Here is a 19,545-nt window from a genome sequence, read left to right on the forward strand (position 1 = left end):
ACGTGAGAGGAGTAAGGGAAGCAAAGAAGGCCGTTGAGGACGGAAAGCCCCATCCCTGGCTCTGGTGCCTTCGTGTCAGCTTTAGTAGCAGTTGGTTCATCATTTCAGCAGCCTGGAGTCCTTTAGTAATGACTTTATGGATTAAAATTTAAAACCAAATTAAATGTGTTTACAAAACAGCACCCACACTGAATTGATAACGAGCTGCCAAAGTTGGGCTTGTAATGATCTCAATCCAGAGCTCTGACATGCTGCACGTGTCAGCGATGGTCTCAGTGCCGTTCACGTGGGTAAAACTGCAGCCACCCTTTCTCCTGTGTCATTCCCCACTCCCCCTGCCCCCGCCCCCGCCGCCCAGCCTAAGTGTAGCACTTGTAGGTGATATGCTGGTGGGCACGAGTAATGCATTTATTTATAGGCACATATTTGCTGGTCTTGAGAGTAGTAACTCTGTTAGAAATTTGTTAGCTTTTTTTGGTTTGTTTTTAAAATTTTTCCTTTTAGGTTTCCTTATGCAGCACTTCCATTCTGGCTGAAACCACGTTTTGAGAATAGTAAGTATGAAATCTCGTAATTACATATGATTTTTGATATTGTGTACTTTAAAAGTGAAATGTTTGCAGGAATGAGGGTCCCCCTGCCTCCTTCCCCTGCAGCTCCTTCATTTCTAAACACCTTGTTATTTCAGAAAGGGAGAATCTTTCATTCCGGTTTTATGGAATAGAATGAAGTATTTTTCCACTCATATTTTGTTTTTAGAACAAGAACTGCTCTTTCAAGTTGTTAATCAGTATAAAGGAAAGAAGGCATCAAAGGGAATGCTGCTGCGTCCTTTCTAAAGGGAGTAATATATTTTTCTTGTAATCAAATATATCGATAGATTTAATTCTATGGTCCATGAAGATAATTAGGACTCAATAAATATTAAATCAATCAGCAAATAACCTTTTCCTGCCCTTGAGGAGCTTATGATCTACTGAAACAAGATGAATGGCATGCATCTTTATCTTTTTAACATCCTTTGGCCCTCTATTTATGGGAAACAAACTCACAAGAATTTCCATGCAGGGATCCTGAAGAGGTTTGGCCTGTTATCCACTTAAAATTTTTTATAAGCCAATGAGAAGATGCTTTGGAGTTATTACCTGAGCAGCAATATTGCATGTGAAATGGCTCCCTTGAAAAAGAGTTAATTTCTAAAAACAACACCAGAACTAAAGAGTGTGTGGCTGGTGGTGTGGCCAAATGATCTGCAGTGTGTCTGCAGGGTAAGGAGAGGGGAACGAGCACCCTGGGATGAGACTTTGTCATCTGTTAATCTCAAGACGTAAAACCACAATTCAATTACATGGGATTCCATGCTAATATTCCTCTTGTCAATGGCTTTTCTGTTTCAGAAGGCAGCAGAATCCCACTGTAGAGTCAATGGGTGTCTAAAGCCTGATTAATTGTGTTGTGGTGCACATGGAATATTTAGTCTCTGGATGTTATTTATGTTGAGACAGGAGCGGTCTTGGGGGACTGGAGATGCATTAAACCCCACACAATTAACAAATGATCTTTTCCTTCCAGAGAGGCCCTGTGTTGCTGTCTGGGCTCCGGTGGCCCTGGGTAAGCTCTTGGCTTCTTCCTGACCTGCAATAAGCCTGCTCTTCCTGCTTACGATGCATTAGAAAGAAACAAAATGCACTTGTTTGAATCGATATTGGGCATTAAGCAACTTCTGGGCTTTATGTCAGGGTCTCTGGTAGGAGAGGTTTTCCTCTGTTTCCACTGGGGTTTGGGTGGCAGGAAATTTAAGACAAAATGGGCTAGAAGTTTAATCCTTGGATGCATTTAGTCTTGTGACTGTTAGTTGGCTCTCAAGTTTTTGCAAAGTGCCTTAGTCAACAGGAGGGAGGGCAATGTCCTCAGTTAACATCTCATCTTTTCCCACTGCTCTGCCTCTTTTTACCTTGCCCCTTCCACCTGGAATGTGCTTCCTTCTCCCCTGAGATGCCCAATCTCAGCTCATTCTTCAAGAGACAGCGAAAATGCCACGTTGGTCTTCCTTGGTGCCTTCCTTCATTAATTCTGCAATCACCCATCTCCCCACAAAAAAACCATACCCAGGAAGCATCATAGTATTAAAAAAGATTGACATTTTTGGACTAGATAGGTCTGAGTTTACTTTCTAGACCTTACAGTTAGTAGGTGTATTCACCCGCTAAGACCACCTGTCCACTTTTAGCTTTGCTTTTCCTTAACTATAAAATGGGGATGATACCACTAGGGTTTTTAGGAGAGTTAAATGATGTATTAGTCTGTTTTCATGCTGTTGATAAAGACATACCTGAGACTCATTTATAAAGAAAAAGAGGTTTAATGGATTCACAGTTCGGCTGGGAAAGCCTCACAATCATGGCAGACATGGCCACGTCTTACATGGCAGCAAGAAAGAAAGAGAGAGAGCCAAGCGAAAGGGGAAGCCCCTTATAAAACCATCAGATCTAGTGAGACTTATTCACTGCCATGAGAACAGTATCGGGGAAACTGCCCCCATGACTCAATTATCTCCCACTGGGTCCCTCCCACAACACGTGGGAATTATGGGAGCTGCAATTCAAGATGAGATTGGGTGGGGACCCAGCCAAACCACATCGAATGATGTCACCAAGTACAGGGCCTGGCAGAGAATACTCCATAGATTTATTCCTTCAGTCTTTCCCAGTTCATTCAGCTAACTGTAATTCTTAATCTGTTTGGGGTCATGGGTCTGTTTCCGAATCTGATGAGAACTATGGTTTCTTCTCTCAGAAAAAAACATACATGTAAATACATTTAAAAACTCTCGGACTGGGCATGTTGGCTCACGCCTGTCATCCCAGCACTTTGGGGGGCCAAGGCGGGCAGATCAGAAGGTCAGGAGCTTGAGACCATCCTGCTGAACATGGTGAAACCCCGTCTCTACTAAAAATACAAAAAATTAGCCAGGCAAGGTGGCGAGTGCCTGTAGTCCCAGCTACTCAGGAGGCTGAGGCAGGAGAATGATGTGAACCCAGGAGGCAGAGATGGCAGTGAGCCGAGATCACGCCACTGCACTTCAGCGTGGGCGACAGAGCAAGACTCTGTCTCAAAAAAAAAAAAAAAATTCGGACAATTCAGGAACTTCAGGGGTCACTAGATCCCTATAGTCCCAATAAGAATCCAATAGGGGTGGTTTTGATCCCTAAGGGGTTTACCACCCCCACTTCCCTCCAATAGCCAATTTATGCAAAGCACCTGAAAAGGGACCTGCCACTTAGGAGGGCCTGAACAAATGCTAGTCAATCTATCAGTTTCTAAATTACAATTAGAACTCACCCCATGCCTGGAGAAAATCTAGCTCTAATTTTTCCTTATATTTAGTTTTGAGAAGCTGTTGTGTGCAAGTGACAGAAATACCTCTGAGCAGAGTCTAGTCCTTGACTGACATGTCTTCCAGCTGGCCTGCCATACCTTGTTTGAACAAATTTGGCCTTTTCAAAAAAATCTTCCCTTTCTTGTCGGACTCTACCCTGCAGTCCTGTGTTGCTGCTACCCAGCCAGGATTCGTGTTCTCCTGACATCTCTCTCTCCGCTCCCTGTATGGAATTTATAGCAATTATCCTTTGGTTGGTCCCAGTGTCTGTATTTTGGCAGGCCGCCCTGTCTTCCCTGTGATAACTGCTTTGCAGACAGTGTAGCCGAGGCTCTGCCAAAGCCTAATGTCACCCTTTGTCAGATGCCGTCTGGGTCCAAGGGTCACCGACACCTGCCCCTCCCCTCCTCATGTCTGCTGGTGCAGGTTCCCCTTGCACTATATTTAAAAGCACACAATGCTGTGTGGGGCTGGCTGTGATCCAGTTCATTTGAACAAAGTTAGCAGTGAACCTGGATAATTCAGCCACCTCGAAATGTTTTTTTATGGCCCGCACTACCTGGATTGGTTTGTCTGGCTGTGTACTGCAAGTAAATGAACTGGATAATCGCTGTATTTCTATTCCACTCCGTGCTGTGTAGCCTGCGCCTCTGGAAACAAAAGTTTTCTCTAAAACAAAGTCACTTCTCAGGAACAATTATGCCCCCTGGGGATGAATATCTTTGTGAATGTGTGCCAAAGTATGACTAAACAAATTGGCTCAAAAAGTAGCTTTTCCCCGTTTGACTTTCATTTGATAGTTTCATCGAAGATCGATGAGGACAACAAACACCTCTAAAAACAAAAACTAAAGCAAAGTTTTCTCCCCACTTCCCCTAAATCCTCTTATTGATGTGCTCCAAGCCAACTGTATGTTTCAGGCTTTATTTTGTTATTCTATGGCTGCATTTTATTTGATTTTAATTAAAAATGTAAAATTTGTATATATTTGGGAGTACAGGTGTAGATTTCTTATATGCATATATTGCATAGTGGTGAAGTCTGGGCTTTTCATGTATCCATCGCCTGAATAGTGAACACTGTGTTCATTACACAAATAGGTAAGATTTCAATCCTCACCCCCTTCCCACCCTCCCACCTTTGGTAGTCTCCAGTGTCTACTATTCCATTCTGTATATCCATTGCATATTCATTCTTTTAAGTGACAACATACACTATTTTACATTCTGTTTCTGAGTTATTACACTTAGGATAATGGCTTCCACTTCCATCCACGCTGCTACAAAAGATATGATTTCAGTCTTTTTTATGGTTGAGTAATATTCCATGGTATATATGTTTTCTTTATCCAGTCCTCTGTTGATGGAGACTTAGGGTGATTCCGTCTTTGCTATTGTGAATAGTGCTGCAATAGACATACAAGTGCAGGTATCTTTTTGATGTAATGATTTCTTTCCCTTTGGATATATACCCAGTAGTGGATTACTGGATCAAATGGTAGTTCTATTTTTAGTTCTTTGAGAAATCTTCATAAGGTCTTTATGGCTGCACTTTAGGCATCTGCATCAGTGCGTTTAAAGATGCTGGGGAGCAGGGCTTTTCGAACTTCAATGTGCATTCAGATGAACTGGTGATCTTGTTAAAATGCAGATTCTGATTCTGTGGGTCTGGGATGGGGCCTGAGAGTCTGCATTTCTAGCCAGCTCTCAGGTGATGCCATTGTTGCTGGTTCATGGGCAAATCTTAGAGAGGTGAGACTATCGCCTTCTTCCGCAAGATACCTGCACACAGCCATCAAGCCTGTCCCAACACATGCCGGCCTATGTGACCTCTTTAAGTTCTCTATTTGGCCTGCTATTTGTCATAACCCAATTCTGTTTTCTTACAGCAAATCTTAGTGAAAAGGCTCTGGTCTTGAGAGAAGAGCAATCAAATTTTAATGAAATCAAGGCAGGATAGACCTAGACACAAGATATTATCCACAAAGACACCTCTTTACCTGCCAGCCCTCATTGGCTTCTTACTAGTTTTTTAAACTTCCAAGTAGAAAATTGTTCATTACTCAAATTTAGAACAGCCTAGAAGAATACAATGTATGTTAATTTTCAAAGTCTTGAGTATTGAGGTGGCAATTTTTGGAGATTTGGTTCAAGACAAGAACATCTCTGCTCCTATCTATTCATTCTTTTTGTCACTCCGATTAAATGTCATTCCTTTTTGTTTGTTTGATTTATGTTTCTTAGGAAACCACCTGAACTGTTTTCTGGAATGAATTGGGTGTATATTAGCAAATTATTTACGTAAACATTTATTCTTTCAACACTGAGTGTCCACTACGTATAAAAAATTGTGGTAGTGACTTTGCTTCTAAGTTAGTAAAGCAAACCATTAACCTCTGTGGGTTTTCATTTCACATCTGAATAATGAAGGGCTGGACTGGATGATCCTGAGCTGTCTGAGAGTGTGTCATTCTAAGAACGGGGAGAAGCTGAAGCAGTAACATTCTGTCTGTTTGTGGCTTTTTACTGCCCAACACAAAGGCTTTTCTTAGCTTTTTCTTTTTCACAGCGAAGCAGAGAAGACATGCATCTTTCTGTTTGTGTGTTTCATGGCCATGGGGCGATAAATGAGGAAGGAGTGCTTCCCTATGGTAACGCGGCTTTTTTTTTTTTTTTTTCCTTGAGTAGAAGAGTATTCTTATTTAAAAAAACGCTACACAGTATTTCTATATGTAAAAGCGAGCCCATCCTGTGGGCCTTCCCTTTGCCCCCCGAGGGGGTTCCAAAGACACCCTAGATCTCTGTGGAAGACAGATGGAAAACCACTGTCCTTAAGTAAGTTCTCTAAGAGCCAGACTCCAAACCGCTCCATGCTGTTTCTGCGTACATAGTGCTGGGGGTGGGAAATCTAATTTAGGAAGTAAATATTTCAGGGCGTGGAAATCATCCTCTAGGGACATGAGGAATAAGGAGTACAGAGGGGCCATTTCCTTTTGAGGACAGTAAGGGAAACAGGTAGGGCCTGGCACCTGTGCACAAAGCTGAACAGAGCAGGCCTTTAACGCCTCACAGTTCTTCCTGTGCAAGGGATGGATTTTATTTTCATAATGGAGAGGCTGACCCCTGGCTGGGCATGAAGCGAGAATGAGGGGTGGGGAAAGAGCAGGAGAGAGGGAGAAGGAGACAAAGAGAGAGGCAAGGAGAGAGAGAGAGAGAAAGAGAGAGAGAGAGAGAGAGAGAGAGAGAACAGGAGAAATGCACCCAGTCTTTACTCCCTGGGTCTGGTGGGCAGGAAATGAGGCAGAGCTGCTGGGAGCCTATGATGGATGATGCGGAGGGGCCTCTCCTGTCCTTGTACTGCATCCGTTCCGTTCACATTGGGTTGGCTTTGGAAGTCCCAATCTGCAAACTACAGGGGCTGGGTAAAGACTCTAAATCAAGTATTTCTGTCTTGACTGTCTTTGTCGTCTGTGAAATGCTTAAGCACTGAGTGCAAAGAGGAGTCCTAGTTTTTACTTAAGCCAGTGGAGCATAAGCCCTGTTATGGCCTTTAGGCAAATGGCTTTTTACTACATATATATATACACACACACAATTCCTCCCCCTCCACACCTTTTCTTACAGTATGAGTAAAAGCGAAGTGTTCCTTTTCTGCTGTTGTGAAGGCTGCTGTCTACTTGAGTTGCTTCATAGCAAGAGCAGTCAGTGTCATTAATTTTTTCCCTGTACTGTGTGGGCTGGGAACATGAAACTGACTTGATTGATCACATTGCCACTTCAAAACAGGAGGCTTCGGAGGCAGGTGGGTGAGTGGGTTGGTGAAATACTTCAGAGAGTTAATGCATTTGTATCGTTATCAGCAGTACCACCCTTTGGTAGATGGATGACAGTTTGGATCAGCTTGAGTGTGAGTGGCTGGGGTAGAAATCAAGATGGAAAGAGAGAAGTGAGGTGCAACTAAAGGGAGAAAATGACTCTGCCTCAGCCCCACTAAAGCTGTGATTATGACCTGGACAGTGGGTGTTCCCTTGAAAGGAGAGCATGGGCAGATTTGTGCATGACTGGAGGGTGAGTCAGGGTAGGGATGGAGCTGGAAATCATGTCTTATAAGGAAGAGATCACAGACCAAGCCACTTTAATGGCAAAAGAGAAATTTCTACTTTTGTGTGTGTCCTGTTTATTGTCATCAATTCTTGAAAGGCTGCTGCAGCGAAGAGATTTGGGATTCTGTGTGGCTTCCAAGGAATAATTTGAGCCTATTTTGGCTCCATTGAAAGAGGACTGTTTAAACCGAAAGGGCAACTTCTTGTAAAAGTGAACTTCTCCTCATGCCATGGTTAAAGCCAATGCTTTAAGGGAGATGCATGGACTGGGATGTATTTGGCCTGGACAACCTCTAGAGGCCTTTAGAAGACTGTCAGACAAAGATTCTATGACATTTCATAAATGTCCTCCCCATCTCCCATAACAACTCAGGGACAATTTCTGGCCTTGCTGAAACTATATATCCTACCCTGGACAGAATCTAGTTTTCTGTGGAAGTGGAGTCATAATAAAATAGCCTGTTTTCCCTTTAAGAAATAAGAAAATTGGCCGGGCGTGGTGGCTCAAGCCTGTAATCCCAGCACTTTGGGAGGCCGAGACGGGTGGATCACGAGGTCAGGAGATCAAGACCATCTTGGCTAACACGGTGAAACCCCGTCTCTACTAAAAAATAAAAAAACTAGCCGGGCGAGGTGGCGGGCACCTGTAGTCCCAGCTACTCGGGAGGCTGAGGCAGGAGAATGGCGTAAACCTGGGAGGCGGAGCTTGCAGTGGGCTGAGATCCAGCCACTGCACTCCAGCCTGGGTGACAGAGCGAGACTCCGTCTCAAAAAAAAAAAAGAAAAAAGAAATAAGAAAATTGGCCAGACGTGGCAGCTTATGCCCATAATGCCAGCACTTTGGGAGGCCAAGCCGGGCGGATCACTAGAGGTCAGGAGTTTGAGACCAGCCTGGCCAATATGGTGAAACCCCATCTCTACTAAAAATACAAAAATTAGCTGGGTGTGGTTGCGTGAACTTGTAGTCCCAGCTACCTGGAAGGCTGAGGCAGGAGAATCACTTGAACCCAAGAGGTGGAAGTTGCACTGAACCGGGATCGTGCCACTGCACTCCAGCCTCCAGCCTCTAGCCTGGGCAACAGAGAGAGACCCTGTCTAAAAACAAAACAAAACAACCCCCCCCCGTCAAGCACAAAACCCAAACAAACAAGAAATAAGAAAATTAAAAATCTTAGTTTTCGTGTAGTTGTAGTACAGGAGAAAGAAAAAAGAGCCCAGAATCTAGAGTGAGGTCCTAGCTCAAACATTTATTTGCTGCATGATATTAGGCAAAGCCTCAGTTTTTAAATTAATAAAATGGACCTAAAGTTATTACCCTTACAAGACTGTTATAATCATTAACTGAGATAATATCTGTGCCTGAGACAGGGCCTGGTACAGAGTAGTCACTCAATAAATGGAAGTTATCCTTTTAAATCTCCCAGACAATTAAAAATAATACAGCCAGGTAATGAAGCAACTTAGGGACAAGGTTGGCTTATAAACATAGATAACCTCCATATTAGTTTTCTGGTTTTTTTTTTTTTTTGTAAAAAATCACCGCGAACTTGGTGGCTTAAAACGACACAAATGTATTCTCTCACAGCTCTGGAGAACAGAAGCCTGACAGAAGGTGTTGGTAGGGCTGCATTCCCTCCCAAGAGTTGGGGAGAAAATCCTTTCTTACCTCTTCCAGCTTCTGGTGGCTCCAGGTGTTTCTCAGCATTTGGCTGCACAACTCCCATATCTGCTTCCATTTTCACATGGCCTTGTCCATGGTGTCTATCTTCTCTTTTTTGTCTCTTATGAGAATACTTGTCATTGGCCAGGTGCAGTGGCTCATGCCTACAATCCCAGCACTTTGGGAGGCTGAGGCAAGTGGGTCGTCTCAGGTCAGGAGTTTGAGACAGCCTGGCCAACATGGTGAAACCCTGTCTCTATTGAAAGTACAAAAATTAGCTGGGCGTGGTGGCGGGCGCGTGTAATCCCCGCTATTCGGGAGGCTGAGGAACAAGAATCGCTTGAGCCTAGGAGGCGGAGGTTGCAGTGAGCCAAGATCGTGCCACGACGGCACTCCAGCTTGGGAAACAGAGCGAGACTCTGTCTCAAAAAAAAAGAGCAAGCAAATCTTGTCATTGAATTTGGGGCCCACCTGGTTAATCCAGGGTGGTCTCATCTCAAGATCTTTAACTTAATTACATCTGCAAAGATAATTTTTCTAAATGAGTTCATGTTCACAGGTACCCACCCAGGATTAGTAACTGGCCATGATTTTTGGGGATCACCATTTCAACACACTATGCCATCTGTGAAGGGAATCTAGTGACAAATCATTGTCCTGGAGATGCCCTTCAATAGCCTTTCACTGTGCAGACAGACTGTGCAGTAGACTCCTTAGCTTGTCTAATGGTGGGCCGGTGAAATAGAAAAGGTGGTATTTAGGTTGGGGCAAGATATAAGCCATTGGCCTGTTCTTGGTGAGATTTCCCCTTCACACTGTATTCGTACTGTCTTTCTCCTGTCACTGAGTGTCTGGCTGCCTCCTTCACGTTCTTCCCAACCCATTTAGGTTGGATTAGACATAAGAAAAATGTCTACTGGAAGATTTGGACGAGGAAAGGAGGTGAGGGTGACATGGTGTTGTGGTTCTGGTTTATATCATTAGCTACCTGTTTACTTGGGACAAAACTGGAAATAATAATCTTTTAAATGATGGTTATCATTCCAAAGTTCTATACCCCAACAGGCTACTTTGTATTGACTGTGATTCTCCATAGAGACAGAATGCAATATAGTTTTAAAAATTATTATTTATTATTTTTTTTCATTTTTAGACAGAGTATCACTTTGTTGCTCAGAAGTGTAGTGGCACGATCTTGGCTCACTGCAACCTCCACCTTCCAGGTTCAAACAATTCTCGTGCCTCAGCTTCCCGAGTAGCTGGGATTACAGATGTGCACCACCAGGCCTGGATAATTTTTGTGTTTTTAGTAGAGACAGGGTGTTGCCATGTTGGTCAGCCTGGTCTCAGACTCCTGGCCTCAAGTGATCTGCCCCCACCAGCATTCCAAAGTGCTGGGATTACAGGCATGAGCCACCATGCCTGGCCTGAGCCACCGTGCCTGGCCTGAGCCACCTTGCCTGGTGCAGAATGCAATATGGTCTTGAATTCAATTGTAAATGTAGCCAGAGGTCCCACTTGGAGTTTAAGCTGTGTCCAACACTGGGGTTCAGACAAGTCTGGCCAAGGCTACTAAACTGGAGTGGTGGGGGACCAAGGGAGGGCTTCTGACAGCCCTTAGTGCTGGTTGGCATGAAGGACCCAGGAGCATCCTAGGAGAAGATTTATCCCAATGGGAAGAAGGAGACAGCATGACCCTCCAACCCTAAAACATCAGAGGGTAAGTGGGATTCTAATGCATGGTGTCTCATTCTCAAATCTGCCTGTGGTCCATTCCTGGGTCTTAAAGAGAAAGTGAACTGGAAGTTAAAGCTCAAAGAGTGGTTTGACCACCACTCTGTTAAGTACTGTGGCATAGTCGATGCAGTTTTTATATTGCTTTCCCCAGAGAATAATGGAAAATCGGGTGGAACAAGAGAAGCCTGGGAATTACTGGGCTCAGCTCTGGCAATGCCCAGCTGGATACCTTACTATCCACTGGGAGGTGGCAGCATTTGGCAGAAGTGGTTCTAGCCAGTGGAAATGACAGCTCTGCTCAGCGAGGGTGGCAGTACCAGTGGTACAGGCAGTTTGCCACAGAAACAACAGTGATGCCCAGCAGATACTACTGGGTAGCAGACCAGACTTCCCTGGGATAAATTTCAACATTCATTTAACAAATATTTGCTGGTTACCCACCATACGCCAGGTAATGGCAATACAATGCCAGGGGGACACAAATGGTGGGCAAAACTCACCGTGGTCTCTACTTTGTGAAAGTGTTCAGATACTGGGGCTTGCATGAGCAGACGGAAGCAAAGAGGAATAGAATTAAGCAATTTTTTAAAAAAACATAACCTCATCTCATTCCAGTCTAATGAGATTTGGAAAATGGGATGCCACGTATTATAAGGCTTGCAGGCATGCTCAAGCTTAGATTTTAGCCCCGAGGTTTGCAAAGAATTCTTCCACACCTAAACACCTCTCTTACCTTAATTTTAAAAATTAATTGACAAAATTGTATGTTTATCATGTACAGCATATTGTTTTGAAATATGTATACATTGTGGAAGGGCTAAATCAAGCTAATTACTATATGCCTTACTTCACATACTTATTTTTTGTAGTGAGAACACTTAAACTGTACTCTCAGCAATTTTCAAGAATACAATGCATTGTTACTAACTCTAGTCAACATCTAGTACCATAGATCTCTTGAACTTATTCCTCTATCTAACTGAAATTTTGCATCCTTTGACCAACATTTTCCCCAGCCCTTGGTAACCACTGTTCTACTCTGCTTCTATGAATTTAACTCTTTTAGATTCCATGTATAAGTGAGATCATGTGGTTTTTGTCTTTCTGTGGCTGGTTTAGTTCACTTAACATAATATCCTCCAGATTCATCCATATTGTCACAAATGATAGAATTTTCTTCTTTTTAAAGGCTGAATAGTATTGTGTATATATCCCATTGTGTATATATGGTGTATATATCCCTGGTTTTCTTTATCTGTTCATCTGTTGATGGACACCTAGGTTGATTCCATATCTTGGCTATTGTGAATAGTGCTGCAGTGAACCTGGGAGTGCAGGTTATCTCTTTGACATACTGATTTCATTTCCTTTGGATACATACTCAGTAGTGGGATTGCTGCATTATGTTGCAGTTCTACTTTTAATCTCACCTGAACACCTTTCTGCTGTCAAACGCTCTACCACTGAGCTGTGTGTGCCCCCCTCTCACCTGAACACCTTTCTAAGATAACAGGCTATCGGCTGCTCAGCCTTTTCACTTAGGGTGACTGCTGGTCATTCAAGACACAGAGGAGGGATGGATGAATGGGTAGAGTGGAGGGATGAAGTAGCAGAGTGCCGGATGCCAGTCTGAGGGTAGTTCTGACTAGAATTCGGATCTTCTTTTGTGGCTCTGCTTGCCTCAGAGCAGTGTTGGTGTGTGTGTGTGCTTCCCCCCTGCTTCTTCTAGGCTTAAGCTAGTTATTCCATCATTTCCTGGAGTCCAGTGTTTGTCAAACTCCAATAATATGTACGCAAATGTACTGGAAATCTTGCTAAAATGCAGACACTGATTCGCTGTATCTGTGGAGGGGCCTTGGAGTCTGCATTGCTAACAAGCTCCCAGGTGATGCTGAAGCAGCTGGTCTATGGACTACACTTGGAGTGGACAGGTTTTAGTCCATGAAAACACTGCCTGCAGAAAGCCTCTGGAGCCATTTCTAGTTTGATGACTTTGGAGCTCTGCCTGCCTCTCGTTTGGCCAAGATTCAAGGAGAGTGTTTCCTTATCATTTTTTTCTAAAGCCTATTATTTATGAATACTATATATCTTTTCTCTCCAAAGATGAGGTCTACCTGCACTCCATAAAGCCCATATTTGGGCTTCTTATATCAATACATAACTTTTCTCAGAGTGGTGCTAACACTGCTGGTGGTGAAGCCCTAAGTACAAACCTGTTTTAGGAAAGAAATTCATCTTGTTAGAGGGAGCTGAGCTACTTACAAGGCAGATAACGTTCTGCAGCTTGCTGAATTGATGGAGAGAGGCACCGGGATTCAGACTCACCTATTTTTCATTCTTTGAATGAAGTCTATCTTCTGAATTACATGAGCCATGTGAAGCAGGGAAAGAGAGCAATGGTTCTGGAAACAAAAACAGAGTTCTTATCTTTTAATACAGAAGAGAATGCCTCAGGATATTATTATTTGTGATTTATGGGGTGCATAGCAATATGACCAGTGTCTCACCACAGCAGACACAGGACTCTGACCCTCTGCCTTTGATGAACTCTTGTAGCTTCCCAGGGGCAATTTTCCACCGTAGAATAGCTGCTGCATCACAAAATTCTGGCTTAAAAAATCATACTGAATGAGTTACTAGGAAACTTGATTTCTATTTCCACTTCTACCGCTGACTTAGTCTATGACTTTGTCCAAATTCTTTAGATCTTTTCACCTACTAATAAGTTAGGTTAATCACACTCGCTATTAATATTTGCCTGTGAGATACCTTGAGATATGTTTATTAGCTAAATTTTCTCAAGTATTTGTGAAAACTCAACTTTCTTCCTGAAGATATATTGGATTTCACTGACAAGATCAAACCACATAAATGAATAAAATCAACTAAACGAACAAAACAATGAAGAGGATCATAGAGGCCTTTGTAAGTCAGGAGTAGATGGCAAAAGGCAAATCACCATCCTTCCCTCCCTGCCTCCTCCTTTCATTTCTTCTTTCCTAATTTTCTAAAACTTTATTCTGAAATAATTTTAGACTTATAGAAAAGTTGCAAAAGTAGTACAAATAATTCCTGTATAACCTCCATCCAGATTGCCTAAATGTTAACATTTTGCTGGTATTCGGACATTCACTTTCTCTTTCTTTCGCTTTGTGTGTGTGCATCCATACTTATCTCTCTATATCTATATGCTTTTTTCTGACCTAATTGAAAGTGAGTAAAAGACAAAATAGATGCCCCTTTATGCTTAAATATTCACTGTTCTCTTATATAACCGTAGTAAAGTCATACGAATCAGTAAACTACATTGACAATAGTATTAAATCTATGTATTTATTCAAATTTTGTTAATTATCTTAATCATTTTATAGCAAGAGAGGCTGGGCATGGTAGCTCACGCCTGTAATCCTAGCACTTTCGGAGTTCTAGGTGGGCAGATCTAGTTCAAGGTGGGCAGATCACTTGAGGTCAGGAGTTTGAGACCAGCGTGGGCGACATGGTAAAACCCCGTCTTTACAAAAAATACAAAAATTAGCTGAGGGTGGTGGTGCGTGCTTATAGTCTCAACTACTGGAAAGGCTGAGTGAGAGTATTGCTTGGGTCTGGAAGGTGGAGGTCGCAGTGAGCCAAGATCATGCTGCTGCACTATGGCCTGAACAGAGTGAGACTGTGTCTCAAGCAAACAAACAACAAGCAAACAAACAAACAAAAAAACCCCAACTTTATAGCAAGAGAAAAACATAACATTCTTTGGTTTAGGATCCAACCCAGGCTCATGTGTTATACACAATTGTCCCATTTCTGTGTCTGCTTAACCTGGAGCATTAACCCAGTTTTTCTGTTTTTCATGGAGAAGCTAAATTCTTGAGCTTAAGAGAGCCCATGAAAAGTTGAATGGATAAATGTTACTTTATTTTAACAAACAACCATAAAAGGCAGCTAGGAAGTCCCAAAGTTGAATTATGAGAATATTAAAGTTATTTTTTAAAGTTATAAAAATAGGGCAATTATAATATAAATTTTAAAAATACAGAAATGAATCACATAAAAATAAAAGTTCTCCCTGGAATTCCACTTTTACTCAACCTGTTAAAAATTTTTGTATATTTTTGAGATCCTTTTCTATGCTCATAAAACACATAATTTATAACTTGTGCTCTTTTTAAGCCAAAATGCAATCAGACTGTACATATTGTTCTGTAACTTCCCTTTTTAAAAAAGTTACTTTGTCGTTAACATCTTTCCCTATCAATTTATGCAAGTATATGAGGGTCAACTTTTGTCATCTCTAGTGGGGAAGCCCTAACCTGAGCCCAAAGTCTTCCATTTTGCTTTGGGTAGTAGCTTTGACTTACTAATAAGTTTGGAAGTGGCCTTGTTCACTGGGAGAGAATGTTCCTTTTTCACACCTAGTTGTCCAAGTACACATGGAAAGTTTGGGGAGCAAACTCCCTTTTTGAATTATTGACCCTTTCTGACCTTTTCTTTCATGGTACCCACAGATCCCTCCCTTAATTTATGGCCCTTTCATGGAGGACCTCATTAGGGTGACTGTAGCCTGGGAAGCTCGATCACAACTTGGATAATACAGTGTTGAGGTTGAACTATTTCAAAGGTAAAAACAAAGTATGAAAAAATGTTTAAAATAACACTCTCAACTCTTTAAAATCTATCTCTTTTGCACTGCAACTAGAGTACAAGATGACATGACTGGTGATTATATACACACATATATATATATAAATAAAATACCCATATACACACAAGCACACACACATGCATTTTGTAAAGTTTCTGTGATCACATATCTGGGAACCATCCCCATGGGTGTTAATTTCTAACTGTTTGGATACTCTTTTATCTGTATCCTAGATTAGAAGTGCAGCTGTTCTTCTCCAGTCTTAGACACACTTGCCTGATCTTGGAATGACTTTAGGGGGTTTCTTGCAACTGTTTTGCTGAGATATTTAAGAAAATCAGTCTTAAAGATTGGTTTAGGCTATTTTTCCTTTGGTTCTTGACTGGATATTTTCTGGACCTTTCTGACCTTTAACTTTATTTATCTTTTGCTTACACTGACCTTATGGTGCCTTTAAACCCAAGAGTGCAACGAGGCAGTGATGATCCAAAGTTATTTGTGAGTTTGATGGCTGTATTAGCGGTTTTCCCATTTTGCTTCTCTCCTGCAGCCTTTAGCCCTGAAAGCATTTTGGAACAGGGTCTGTTTTCCTATAACTGCCTTCTTGCACTTGTTGGGCAAAATCAGAGCAGTGATTGAGTCCTCAACACCCTTATGGCACTGCAGAGTAATAACATTTATCACAGTTCTTGTTTAAGCCCTTTAGAGAATGACATTTCACAGTGTAATTTTGCTTCACAGATTTTTCCCTTGTGAGTTTTAACTTTCAGGGCAGAATTCTCTCTTATGGCTTCACCTTTTTCCTATTTTGTGTATCTGTGAGAAGTTGCACAAATAAGGCTCCTCTCAGCATAGCAAATGGAATCAGGTCACGCTCCCGAGTGACCTTCACCTCTAGATTCCTGATTGTTTCTTCCTTATTTGTCATGAGCAGGCCCAAATTGCCTCACCTCTAGCTGCCCTTTCCACTTTACGAAACAAGCAACTAACAGCAACGCAGCTCTAAAAATTCCCGGATGACCTGAATTTTGCTCTTTTTATTATCCCTTAAGAAATGTCTCAGTAATTGAAATCTAGAGTAGCAGAGTTTTGTGATCTTGTCATTTAGCATTTTACTTATATTTGGTTTATGTATATTGTGCCTTTAAACCCAAGAGTGGTCAAAGTGTGCCTGAGGGACCTGGAGGACTGAAACCAGGAATATCGTCATTTATTCAAAGGCGAGAAGTGAAACAAGGGTTTTAGCACCCCCACTTATTCGGGAGTTAAGAGGAAAAGGAGGAGGAGAATGCTGGAGAATTTTAGTAGGTAGCAGCAGGGAGAGGCGAGACATCTATGCAGAGATTTATACTGCATGCTACATTTTATTTATTTATGGGGACATGGGTATCTGTTTTTTTCCCTCTACAGTAATTTATCAGTGAGTTCATTGTGATTTAGTAGGGTACAGAGGACACCCACTGCTAATTCCCCTTTATTTCATATATTTCTTTTACCTTAACCCATAAAGCTTCAGCATTGCTACTTCCTTTATCATCCATCTGTATTTCATTGCAAGTCCAACTCTTTTTGATCTATAGTGCAAGCCCTCATTTTCCCACCTCTTTGTCCTCTCTTCACAGATTGCATTCCTCAGTATTGACATTTCAGTCATTTGATTTATCCTAACAGGTTCCCCCGTGCCAACCAGATCATAATTCCCTTTCTGGTAGCATCACTTCAAGACCTTCCTGGTTATTTCCCTTGGCTCCTAGTATTTGTGGACCAGCACCTAAGAGATTTACTGATGATTTGTCTCCTCTTTTAGCTTTCTGTTTGCTTAGATCCAAATCACAGGTGGTAACTTGGGATGCCTGAGGATATCTGGAATTGTGTAAAATGTGAGCTTTGTTCTGCTTGGTAGGGAGCGCTGGAATGTTCTATCTCAAGCATTTTCACAGAAGGGACATCTCTGGAATTGCTTCAAACAGAAGGATCTGCCCATGAGCATTCCGCTAGTCTTTGTAAATCAAATGCCATCTCAGGAAATCAAATTTCCCTGAGAGCTTCTAGATGGGGAAGAGCTGGATTATCAGTTTTCAAAGTGGATTATCTTTTAAAAAGAGGAAAACACCTGTAAGAAACTCATATTAATTTTGGTTAGAAAAGAGTAAAATACTCCTTTTTTGTGCTATTTATTTTTTTACCAGTACTGTATTTGTGGTGTCTGACCACGCACACATACATAGACAGATATATACATATATAATAGACAGACATAGAGGGAGAAAGAGAAAAAGATTTCTCGTGTTTGAATTCTCATGATGTTGACATTAAAATATTGAATGCTGCATTATGACAAGACCTTCAGTTGTCCTGATTTGCATTAGTGACATCTATTTCACATCTATTTCTCATGTCAGACAAGAGAAAACTGCATAGATTTTTCTCCCCCAGTTCCTTTACCTTTCTTTAATCAGTTCTTGTGATTCTATGTGCAGAGAGGTTTTGTAACTTATGTATGATATATTGGAGATTGGCTATATTAGGTAAAGTAGCACTCTTGCATTGTTTTTAAATTGAGTGTAATCTAGGATCTTATTCATTGTTTAAAATTATACTATATTGCCATGAAGGATGCTCATAACTCCATTCTGCTTTACTCTGTAAGGCATGTGGGGCTGGGGTCTTTCAGGGATGTACTATGCTTACTGCTTGGGCTATTGATTGATCCTGGCTCACCTCATGACGGAGGATAAAAAGATTTCTAACTGTGGATAAGAAATGCCTACCAAGAAGCTGTTTTTTGGCGTTGTTCATTGCCAAGGAAACAATGAAGATAAGAATACTGTGGTGTCTTGTCTTTACCACCTTTCTTTCATCTACAAAATAAGAGTTTAATGAGTCTCCTAGTCCTAAAACCAAATTTGAAATGGACTTCTATTGCAGCTGGAGGGATTTGGTTAGCTATGAGGAAGAATTTCCTGACTCTGAGGATGTCAAATTGCATGAATGGTTGTATAGCCATATTCTCAACAGACCCTTAGAAGTTTTTTTAAAAACCTCTTCCAGATACCTGAAGGCAGAGGGCGACCCTTTGATGTCTCAGGGCCATATATCAGTTCCCTAACAGTGAAGCCCACAACAGGTGATACGAGTTTGTAATTTCTGATAATGACACATGGATTTCTGCCTAATACTAATGATCTACTAATTAAAAATGTTCCTAAAATTTTATGAAATGAATCCAAACTTACAGGTAGGATGACTGTGTAAATAATAGGAAAGTAGTGACCAAAAATGCTGAGAGGAAAAAAAGCATGGGGAACAAAACCTAATAAAGAATATTTGTTTATTATCAGAGACAAATAATACAAAATCAAATTAATTTACTTGTTTTTGAAATTCATTTTTGAAAAAGAACAAAAATTACACACACAAAAAAGAAGCAGTAGAATTAAAACCTAATTTTTGGATGAGAGTCACCATAGTGTCTCTCTCTGAGGGCTCAAAAGGAAAAAATAGTATTAATATTAGTTTTCAAGATATTAGTGGATGAAGTGACTAGGAAAATATAATCTGCATGCCCAAAAGGTCTATATTGCTTATCAAGTTAAAAAATAATACATGTATGCTTATTGGAATTGCCAAAAAGGAGAATACAACAGAGGAATCAACATTTTTCACTGATCCCCAACATTTAGAATGATTTTAATAGGTTTAACCAATCCTTACCAATTGAATTTATGGAATAACGTGAAGAATTTAGTTATCCTCTTATAATAGTATGTACTCTTTGAAATTAGGAATATGCTGTCGGCATTGACTAAAAATTCATGGGAAGCATGGAAGACAACACTTAAAACGGATTCCTTACTACACAGCCATAAAAAAGAATGAAATCATGTCCTTTTCAGCAATGAGGATGCAGCTGGAGCCCATTATCCTAAACGAATCAACACAGGAACAGAAAACCAAATAGTGCATGTTCTTGCTCAGAAGTGGGAGCTCAACATTGGGTGCTCATGGTCATAAAGATGGCAACAACA

The 19,545-nt window shown here is 41.4% G+C and overlaps 1 long non-coding RNA gene across 2 annotated transcripts in view; it reads left to right on the forward strand.

Annotated features, from left to right (window-relative positions):
• The first annotated feature begins 403 nt into the window (after positions 1 to 403).
• Positions 404 to 19,545, forward strand: part of LOC126954629 (uncharacterized) — a 163,313-nt gene continuing 144,171 nt past the window's right edge. For both annotated transcript variants that reach the window (XR_007725668.1, XR_007725667.1), the window contains exons 1-2: positions 404 to 554; positions 1,573 to 1,611. This is a non-coding gene — a long non-coding RNA (uncharacterized LOC126954629). The remainder of the gene's footprint in view (positions 555 to 1,572; positions 1,612 to 19,545) is intronic.

Source organism: Macaca thibetana, chromosome 5 (assembly GCF_024542745.1).
Source record: "Macaca thibetana thibetana isolate TM-01 chromosome 5, ASM2454274v1, whole genome shotgun sequence".
NCBI lineage: Eukaryota > Metazoa > Chordata > Mammalia > Primates > Cercopithecidae > Macaca > Macaca thibetana.